The sequence below is a fragment of the Mytilus galloprovincialis genome, chromosome 8 (assembly GCF_965363235.1).
Source record: "Mytilus galloprovincialis chromosome 8, xbMytGall1.hap1.1, whole genome shotgun sequence".
Lineage (NCBI taxonomy): Eukaryota > Metazoa > Mollusca > Bivalvia > Mytilida > Mytilidae > Mytilus > Mytilus galloprovincialis.
In genome coordinates, this window is record NC_134845.1 from 24,912,753 (window position 1) to 24,924,803 (window position 12,051).

The 12,051-nt window shown below is 32.4% G+C and overlaps 1 protein-coding gene across 1 annotated transcript in view; it reads right to left on the reverse strand.

Annotated features, from left to right (window-relative positions):
- The window catches only part of LOC143085385 (uncharacterized), a 129,796-nt gene that overhangs the window by 117,316 nt on the left and 429 nt on the right, over positions 1–12,051 (reverse strand). The gene's annotated exons all lie outside the window — the stretch shown is intronic.

Sequence of the window (12,051 nt, forward strand, 5' to 3'; positions counted from 1 at the left end):
GTGACTTGATCGTTCAAATGAGGTCGGTCTGAAATGGACAACATTACTCTTACATGAATTAATAGTCATTTTATTGTCAGTACACCAATGATATAACTCATCTAAGAGGTTTTGTAACTCATTCTCAGTATTTGCTAACAGTACGATATCATCAGCATACAATAAAATACATACTTTTTCTCCCCCAATGTCAACACCAAAATCAAATGATTTTAAGTATACAGCTAATTCATTTATAAAAAATGTTAAATAATAAAGGAGAAAGTGGACAGCCTTGTTTTAAACCACAGTTCACAGTAAACCAATCTGTATTGAAGCTATTGACTCTGATCGAGCACCTGACCCCATTATAAAGGGACTTAAGGGCATACGATACAGTTACAGGGAAGATAATGACGTTGCTAACGTAAAATGTTATTTTAACGACGTCAAACTATGACATATCGGGAAAAGATGCATTTTTCGACTGATTTTTATCATTCAAACTGATATTATTTGAAAACGAGTGCATGGACCCCTATTTTTTAAAACAGCATTTTTTTTCATTTTGCAAGGAGATTATGTGACCCAAATGTTATAAAACTGTAAATAGCGCAATTTTTTTAATTTTAATAAACATGCAGCAAAAAATGACGTTTTTTCCTCTATTCATGAACATTTGATAAATATAGAGTTATTTCGGAATAAAAATTGCATAATTTTTAATGATACTTATAAAATACAGAAATTACCGATTATTTAACAAAAAACAATTTGTGTTTATCTTTTAAAGCAAAAAAGTTACGTCGTTCTTTTGAAAAAGAAAATACGGACACAAATCTGAATTTTGAGCAAATATACAAAATTTCGACCTCATTTTACTCAAAAAGTAGCACATGAAGGTATATTTTTTATGACACATTTGATTTAATCAGGTAAAAAATAGTCTATATGCAAATTTTCATCAACTTGTAAATACAGGCTCAAAACTGTATCGTATGCCCTTAATAGCCATACACATTTTTCCATCAACCCCCAGAGATGTGAGTTTTTCCCATAACAATGTCCTATTAATCGTATCATACGCCTTCTTAAAATCGATAAATGCACAAAAGGTGGATTTTCGTAGTTTTTTACGAACATCGACTAAACTAGTAAGTGAAGATATTTGATCTATGGTACTCCTTCCCTTCCGGGACCCATTTTGATCATCAACTAAAGACTTATTATCTTCAACCCATTGAGACAGCCTCAAGTTTAATATGTTACAATATAATTTATATGAAGCTGGGGCTAAAGCAATACCCCTATAATTTAAGGGGTCTCTTTTATCTGACATGTTATTTTTGGGTATCGGATTAATAATTATATTATTCCACATCTCTGGGACTTTACCAGTTTTAAAACATCAATTAAACAATCTATGTAAAAATATAATACAATTCTGGTTACATAAAACATCAGCTGGAATATTATCTACACCAGAGGCTTTGCCTCTTTTGCTTTTACATACGACATTAAAAACCTCTTCAAAAGAAATTTCTTCTGTTAAAAGAAAGTCGCTTTCTGTCAAAACGGCAGGGCTATGATCGACCGGAATGTTCCTATCCGTAGTAACCTGGTTACCTGTTTGATTAAGTAGATCGGTATAGTCCGATTTCCACTTTAACAAAACATCATCAACATTTGAAGATACATTACCATTTGCGTCTACAACTTCCATTGGTATTAGAGTTTTGCGTTCCGAAGCAATTTCTATCTTACCTATCTTCTTCCAAAACGTTTGTTGATCAGTTTTTGATTCCAACAATAATTCTTGCTGCAATGTGTACCAGTACTTACGTTTTGCTTTTTGAACCTCACGATCGAAAACCCTTCGTTTTGACACAAAACTGGACTTTAACTCAACACAAGACACACGAGACAATTTACCCTTTTTCCATAACTTTTCTGCACAACACATATCATTAAAAAATACACTTAAATTATCATTCCACCAAGGTTTTTTAATTCTCTTTCTCTTATTACAATACGTACTATCAGACATGACACGGTCTCACTCTGGTCCATTTGATGTGCTCAATTTTTCTTACCAACAATTTAATTGCCGTTATAAAAGCATCACTTCTTTTGTAAGACCCTAATGTTTATATCTCTTGCAAACAAAAATTACATTGATTTTATTAAACTGTTTATTGGCAAATTTTAATGACTTCGTTTCGTAGTGGACATTTTGTGAGGGACACACCTTCTGAAATTAAAAATCCTATATTGAAAGCTGTTTATTAAAATATGTTGGATCTGAACATACTTTTGAATTAATAAAGAACTTATGTAAAGTAAAAATAACATTCATTTCTTCATTTTTTTACGATATTTTAGAGTATGAATGTTGAACAGGCGGTCTAGGGACATGCCATTTTGGTTGTTTTGGACCATTCAGGAGTCAATATCTTATCAATCCCTCTAAAAATAAACGGTTTCTTTGCTTAAAAATGTTAAATCTAATTCAATGTACTGACTGCGCAAAAAATTACTTGCAAAGATCAAACTTTTTTTTTTAAAGTGGCTGGGACAAGAAAATACGTTTTTTTTTAAAACTCCCATATAAGGCAATATCTTCTTAAATTTCAAATTAGTCTTAAAAAAAAACCATAGGCATTTAGGTAAGCTATCTATCTGTGACAAACATCATTATGTGAACTATGTTTTTCACTCTTTGTCGTTTATAATTCTGCCTCTAAAATTTATCATACGAACTTTTGCATAAAGAAATATTGGGAATCTGCCTACTTCAGCATAAACTATACAGTCTGGGGTTGATTGCACCAAATGTTAAATGAGTTTGCAAAATTTTAGGTGAAATTCAATACACCAAATCTCTGACCCATAAAATAAAAGAGGTACAAATGCTTTATCAAAGAGATCCACTACCAGTTGACATTCAATAAATACATCATTACAGCCGATTGCATTTAGTGTGTAGATAAAGGTAGTATCTTTGGTTAGCTTGCTTGTTATATGTCAGACTAGTCTACTCTTAAAAGAGGGAATTTTACATAACCTGATAATGCTTCACGGTTCAGCTAGCAAGCAAGCTAACCATAGATATTTCCTTTACCAACACGCTCAATGCAATCGGCTGTAATTCTACTCTTCTTCGAGATATAATACATACCCATTTTTTCCTTGGTCTCGTAAATATTTCCTTGTTTGTAAAAATGAACCCCTTATTAAGAAAATATTCCTAAATATTTATGATTTTTACAATACCAATTTCAGTATCATTAATTTTGCGTTCCTCAAATTTCAGGTTCATCTGATGAAAGATTTTTGTCACTTTTTAAACTCTTAAGTGTCTACTTAAGTCGATTCAATTTGTTAAGTTAAGAGAAAGATTTGAAGTTATTAAGTCATTTTAAAGACTGGCGCTCAAATTTAAGCTTAAATATGAAAAATCTATCAAATATGCCATAATATATGTCACTTTTCAAATGGTTTTTGCAACATAAGGAAGATGCCGCATCTGTGTTCACTCTCAACATTTATATATGTTATATATATATGTATTACAAAAAATGTATGATCATCAAATACATGCACCTTATACTTAAATATTAAGAATGAACACACATACGGCCACTTTCATGTAAGATGGAAACCGTCTAAAATTTTAATCAAAGGCTAAAATTGTGAAGATTTCAGTAATTTAGCATGACATAATTACATAATGATGTTGTACCCGATATGTGTGCATTGCATTGTCAAAAACAGCCCATATTTATGTAACAGAAGTATTCTACTTTCCAATAAATAGCGAACTTCTATAGTTTGGGGCTAAAAAGGGGGCGTACTGGACTTACTCCTTTAGAGATATACAGAAAAAAGCAGGAGATAAATGTTCACCTTGTCGTACATCAATTTCATAAGGGAAGACGCCCAAATTAGTTATTATCGAAGACATTGTATTATATGTCTGACTCTCAGTCCAAAATATAGTAATGCATTAGGAACTTATGAGTTTAACCAAAAAATGCTAATTGAGAATTATCCAGTATGAAGCAGGAGGAGATATCGTCCATCACACAGAATACAGAGTACTGGATACCAAACTTTAACTACAGAAAGACAGATACCAACACTGATTCACCAACGTGACTACTCTGAACAGTACATCAGCTACTTCATTCGCAATAAATATCGTGATTTGTGACTTTGTAAATATTTGTTTTTACTTTAATTTTGGCACATATATATTAAAATGGTATAGCATTTTTAAAGGTTTGCAAATAGTGCTGCATGACACCGACATTTGTTTTAATATTATGCTACATATTTATTAACTTTTTGCAATGAATGTAAGATCGAATTTGCTGCATAGATTTAATAAATTATGTTTGTTATAATAGACAACTTTGGCATGTGTATCATACATTTGTGTACGTATTTGTATCTAGGTCAGTGAAAACGTATTTAATGAATTATCTAGACACTATTATTAATGAATTCCATTTTTTGATATTAGTTTTGTATGCTAATTCAATCGATTGAATTCACAGTAAATTATTGGCAGAACAGTTCGTGTTCTTACTAAATATTTAGTGTTGTTTTTATTTTTTTACTAGTATACAAATGTAACTACGCAATGAAAGATATCTGAATATAACCAAATATCACGCAACAAATATTGTGGAAATGAAGTAATTAAGAACAATACGAAGTGTTTAGACATTCCAATAAGCAAAACACCACAATATTCAGCCGTGTGCTGACTTGCCACGCATATTTTGTCATCGGTAATTACACAATTTCTTAATATGTATAACAGCCGTTATCAGTTGAAATGAATACTGTAAGTTAGTATTGTTTTGGCCAAGAATAATTAGATTTTTGGCAAAATTTTGGGCATAATTGATCTATGGCCAGGGCATACTAATAAAAAGTGGTATTTGTTACCAACACACGTACTGCACATAACAACATTTGCATACACGTAATCATGTCAGTATATACCTTTCTGTTTCGATGTTCAGCCTAAGTGTGCCACTTCGCAATTTAGTTAAAAAGTGTGAATTATAACAATTTTCTAAATAATGTTCAAACCTAAATTCTTACTTCATACTTTATAAATTTATACTAATTTTTTCGCTCCTTTCTTTAGATACTAACCAGCTTTGTATAATTCATACTGATCTTTGATATTTAACAAATAGATAATTGGTAGGATTTAGAAAACCCTTAAATTGGCTTTTAAGATTACATTTTTACCTAACACTTACAAAGTACAATAGCTGTAATTTGTTTTTTAAGCAATTACTTTTTAAATGATTTAAGTAAATAAATACAAGAGTGCACACGCTGAAATGTCTCGCCTTCTATACTAATCATTGATATTATGTTGATAGTCCTAAGTATAAAGCTTAGTTTTATTACAACTGTCTCATAAACTTAACATTAACCAAGATAACTAAACAAAGACCAATGAACCTTGAAAATGAGGTCAAGGTCAGATGAACCATGCCAGGCAGACATGTACAGCTAACAATGCTTCTATACAACATATATAGTTGACCCATTACTTATAGTTTAAGAAAAATAGACCAAAACACAAAAACTTAACACTGTGCAATGAACCGTGAAAATGAGGTCATGGTCAAAAGAAACCTGCGCTACTGACATAAAGATCATAAAATATTTCCATACACAAAATATAGTTGACCTATGGCATATAGTATTAGATAAATAGACCAAAACTCAATAACTTAACTTTGACCATTGAACCATGAAAATGAGGTCAAGGTCACATGAAATCTGCCCGCTAGACATGTACACCTTACAATTATTCCATACAACAAATATAGTAGACCTATTGCATATAGTATGAAAAAAAAAACAGACCAAAACACAAAAATTTAACTATAACCACTGAACCATGAAAATGAGGTCAAGGTCACATGACATCTGCCCGTTAGACATGTACACCTTACAATCATTCCATACAACAAATACAGTAGACCTATTGCATATAGTATGAAAAAAACAGACCAAAACACAAAAATTTAACTATAACCACTGAACCATGAAAATGAGGTCAAGGTCAGATGACACCTGCCAGTTGGACATGTACACCTTACAGTCCTTCCATACACCGAATATACAAGCCCTATTGCTTATAGTATCTGAGATACGGACTTGACCACCAAAACTTAACCTTGTTCACTGATCCATGAAATGAGGTCGAGGTCAAGTGAAAACTGTCTGACAGACATGAGGACCTTGCAAGGTACGCACATATCAAATATAGTTATCCTATTACTTATAATAAGAGAGAATTCAACATTACAAAAAATCTGAACTTTTTTTTCAAGTGGTCACTGAACCATGAAAATGAGGTCAAGGACATTGGACATGTGACTGACGGAAACTTCGTAACATGAGGCATCTATATACAAAGTATGAAGCATCCAGGTCTTCCACCTTCTAAAATATAAAGCTTTTAAGAAGTTAGCTAACACCGCCGCCGCCGCCGCCGCCGGATCACTATCCCTATGGCGAGTTTTCTGCAACAAAAGTTGCAGGCTCGACAAAAATGAGCTTTAGGTCATATAAACCAAACAAGAAATACATGTACACCACACAATCATTCAATACACTAAATAAAGTTGACCTATTGCTTATAGATCTAAGAAATATATTTAACCAAGAAAACTAAACATTGACCAATAAACCATGAAAATGAGGTCCAGGTCAGATGAACCATGTCAGGCAGACATATTCATCATAAAATATTTCCATACATCAAATAGACCTATTGCATATAGTATTAGGAAAAAAAATACGACAACTAAATTTTTTTTACTTTGACCACTGAACCATGAAAATGAGGTCAAGGGCAGATGACGCCTGCCAGCTAGACATTTACACCTTACAATTTTTCCATATACCAAATATAGTAGACCTATTCAAACAATATAAGAAAAACAGGCCAATCGCAAAAACTTAACTAGTAACCACTGAACCATGAAAATGAGGTCAAGGTCAGATGACACCTGCCAGTTGGACATGAACACATTACAGTCTTTCCATAAACCCAATATACAAGACATACTGCTTACAATATCTTAGATATGGATTTGATTCCAAAACTTAACCTTGTTCACTGATCCATGAAATGAGGTTAAGGTCAAGTGAAAACTATCTGGCCGGCATGAAGACATTGCAAGATACGCAGATACTAAACACAGTTATCCTATTACTCATAATAAGAGAAATTAACATAATAAAAAATCTTAACTTTGTTGAAAGTAGTCACTGAACCATGAAAATGAGGTCAGGGTCAATGGAAATGTGACAGACGGAAACTTCGTAACATGAGGCATATATATACAAAGTATGAAGCATCCAGGTCTTCTACCTTCTAAAATGTTAAGCTTTTTTAAAAGAAGTTAGCTAGCGCTGCCGCCACCATAGCTGTCGCCGCCGGATCACTATCCCTATGTCGAGCTTTCTGCGACAAAACTCGCATGTTTGACAAAAACCTTTAAAAAAAACAATTATAAAACATATTTGAATAATATTATGGACATTCAAAAATTTCTTCGGCTTAAGACAAGTTTACAGGTGTTGGCACATGTTTGCATTATGTAGATTATAGTAATAAACAGGAGCCTGAGTGTGTCGCTCACCTTGGTCTAAAAGGTGTAATACCACCATTGGTTTTCTCCTACAAGTCTTTTTTAAATTTACACTTTTCAAAAGTTTGTGCAGAATTTTATCTTTGTTTCAAACAATGAAATACTTGGCATGAGTAAAGTTTTATCCTGTCCAGTACTTAAGATAAAATTTCCAATAACATTTCATGGCATATAAGCAAATAACCATAAAAAAAGAGATGTGGTATGAAAACTCTCCACAAAAGACCAAATGACACAGCTGTATAGGTCACCGTACGGCCTTCAACAATGAGCAAATCAAATACCGAATAGACAGCTACAAAACAGGCCTGGGGCCATTACATTGCAATGTAATGCATTACATTACAATTACTTTGTGATTCTTCCATTACAATTACAATTACAATTACATTTTTTCTCACATGTAATGCATTACATTACAATTACTTTGTGATTCTTCCATTACAATTACAATTACAATTACATTTTTTCTCACATGTAATGCATTACATTACAATTACTTTGCCCGTGTAATGCATTACATTACACATTACTTTTTCAATATAAAAACTGAAAACATTTCAAAAAACAGATTTTTATAAGAAATTCATAAATATTACAGGGGTATATGTATATATATATACAGTGTTAGTGACATAGACTTCAAATACTGGACCAGTTAATCAATATGTCAATTGAACTTTGTTATCATAAGAGGTTCAAAAGTGATGTCATTAAGAGAACAGTGATCAGTTCTGTACACCTTTCTGGCAATACTAAAAAGCTTTTCTACAGCAGCTGATGTGTGTGAAATGGCTAAATACTTGATAGCTGTATTAGCCAAAGAAGAAAGGCACACTGAATTTGACTTCCATCATTCAGTGCATTGATTGAAATTTCTTCACATGGCTCAGACAAGTAGATGTCAACATCATGTACTGCACCATACCTGTGCCTATACTCTTCGATGGAGTAGTAGGAGGCATGAAACTGGAAAAGTCACTTTTAAGATTCTTAGGTGGTGGTAAAAAATAAATAAATTATCATATAATTTTGTTTCTTGCATTGATCACTTAATCATTAAGACATCATTAAGGGATTTCAAAGGAATATAATAAATGTGTCATTAAAGGATTATCTTTTGAAATGCTTGTGTCATTAAAGGATTATCTTTTGAAATGCTTGTGTCATTAAAGGATTATCTTTTGAAATGCTTAAGGGCTCTGTGAGGACAAACATAAGTTGAGAAGATTTGATTGTAATAAAAACATTTTGATATTAAGTGAAATAACAACACAAACAGGACCCAAACCACAGTTTGGTTTAAAAATGTTGTTTGACATATTCAATCTTTCACTGAAATCCATGTAAGGTGTGTATAGAATTATGAAAATTTCATCTTCATATTTTTTCCATTCATCTATATAGTTTTGTTTGATAAATTTTTATAAGATTTTTCATTGAACACCAAACCAACAAACACCAAAATATTCCTAATATCATTTTAAACAAAATCAAGACTTGATAATTTTTACCATTTTATATTTATTACCTTAATGTGTGTTTTAAAGATTGATGTAATTTATTTAATACAGTAATTAACTGTGACAAAAATTTTATTCCATTCTTTCTTTTGTTTTTGTTTATATTTTATTTTTATTATAAAATATTCTTCAATTTTACGTATTTTACCAATTTGTAATGAAAAGTAATGTACTGTAATGGAGGCATTACATCAATTTCTAACTAAAGTAATCATTACATTACATGTAATTGTAATGCAGAAAATGTGCATTACAAATTACTTTGCATTACATCCAAAAAATGTAATATTACAATGCATTACAATTACAAATTACCATTACCCCAGGCCTGCTACAAAAGACCCCGAAATTACAAATGTAAAACAATTCAAACGAGAAAACTAAAGGCGTTATTAATGTACTAAAAATAAACACAAAAAAAAAAAATATGTAACAGCAAAAAAACAACCACTGTGCCGGCTACTGACTTGGACAGGCACACTCAATGTCACATACAGAATGTGGCGGGTTTAAACATGTTAGCGGGATCCCAACCCTCACATAACCTGCATGGGACAGTGATGTAACATTAAATAAAAACAATCAAATGTTCACCTCTTTTTTACCTGGTATGTACAAGCTTCAGTAGCCATGTAACTTCAAGTTTACAAAATATTCTATAGAAACACAAAACAAAAAACAATAACGGTGCTTTGAAACACCCGAGATATATATATCTTTATTACCCTGAAACGTTTTACTGCAAAGAAATGTAGGATTTATTTTCTATAACTGTCAAATTAAAGGGAATATTTTTTCCGACCATTTTCGTGTATAACGATGATGTAAGTTTTTAACGACATTGACTGGTTATGCAGCCCTCGCTCGGTTGGTCCTGACTCGCGCCTTTTTGTGCATCGTGTATTGCACCAATACACGCTGAAAATCCTCTCTATTATTTCTGTTGCTTTTTCCGGTTATTTCAGCTCGATAATCAGAATAATAGATTTCTTCGTATTCCCAGTACGTATCCATAAAATTGAGAATGGAAATGGGGAATGTGTCAAAGAGACAACAACCGACCGTAGAACAGACAACATCAATCTATATTTAAATGCATTTACAGAAGGAGATTTTGTAACTTAATCTGCAGAGGCGGATCCAGGAAAAGGGAAGGGGTTTCAGGGGTTGGTATCCCTTTTTTGGGAGATCAATACATTTAAATAAGGAAATATAGTAATAACGGCACCCCCTTTATCCTGGGTTATCCCCCTTTTAAAAATAGATGGATCCGCTACTGATCTGGTGTTTATTCCCTAATTTGGCTATTCTACATACAAAGCTATTTTCCCTCAGACTTGTTTTAAATCGTTGATGAATTATTTTGTTACTTTTAACTCTTGTGCTATGCCTATTTTCTGTGTTTGATTTTAGTTTGAGAAATGTACTAGTTTTTGGATCGTATTTTCAGTTTAGTATCTTATATATGTCTCAATCATGTCCCCTCGGGCCCTTCTATTTGACAATGTTGGTAACCTTAGCTTTTTCAATTTTTCTGGGTTGCTTAATTTATTGAATCCAGGTATCGGACGTGTCGCTCTTTTTTGAGTAATAGAACAAATTACAGATAGAATATCTTTTCGTTTCGAATTTTTGAGCCGTCCAACTTTTCCAGCTGGCATTTGAAGAATAAACTTAACTTAAGTCTATCGTCTGGATTGTCCGTTTTTGCAAGTTTTTTTTTTTTGTTATATGTCAATGATTTGTTTTTGTCCTCCAAGGTTCCACTAACCATCAGAAGCCAAACTACTAAAAGTAAAAACTACAAATCCAATCCTTCATGACTCATGTCCGAGCTATGTTTGCTGACAATAGAAGACACCATTTGAGTAAACTATAAAAAAGAATATGTGGTATGATTGCCCATGAGACAACTATCCACAAAAGACCAACATGACACAGACATTAACAATTATAGGTCACCGTACGACCTTCAACAATGAGCAAAGCCCATACCTATTCTTTTTTTATAGAAACATCAGAACCAGAACAAACATTATGATGGATTTTGTCTTTAAATTACAGTTTTACAAAACAATCCGATATTTTTACTCCTTTTACATCATGCCCCTCAAGACTTAGGCGTAATAAAATGCCTAAATAAAGACAAATGCCTGATATCTATCTATCTTCATATTTCCGCACTCGGTCACAACTTTGACTATTACGTGCCGTTGCATGCGTGGATTATTTACAATTTAAAAGAAATAAATTTGCAGTAATATTACGTTACATTGCATTGGTGCATAGAAAAAATAAATAAAGTAAAAATATAACAGTGATTTAATTATTTTTTTGGTGGATTGTTATCCTATGTATATTTCTTGGTAAAACTATGTACATGTTATGCAGTTTTTATAATATTTGTGAAAGAGCAGATATAGAAATCTGCTCTTTGAAGCCGTCGACTGTTGAACAAAGGATTGCTGATGTAGGAAGTAGGTTCCATTGTACTATTGTATGTGGATAAAATGAGAACTTGTAAGAATTTTTATTTGTTTGAATTTGTTTAAAGTGGTTGGTATGTTTATGTCTTGATCTACTGTCTGATTCAACAAGAAGATCTTTGGGGTAAATTGCTATGTGTTGGTGTATGATCTTATAGAATACCACTAGTCTTGTTTGTATTCGTCTCAATTCTAATGTAGGCCACTGTAGGTGATCAAGCATATTTGAGACAGAGCTGGTATTGTGATATCTATTACATGTGTAGCGAGCAGCTCTTCGTTGGACCTTGGTTGATTTGATTTTTGGTGTGAGGGTCCCAGACGCAATATGTGTATATATGATAATTAACCACGATTTTAGAAATATAT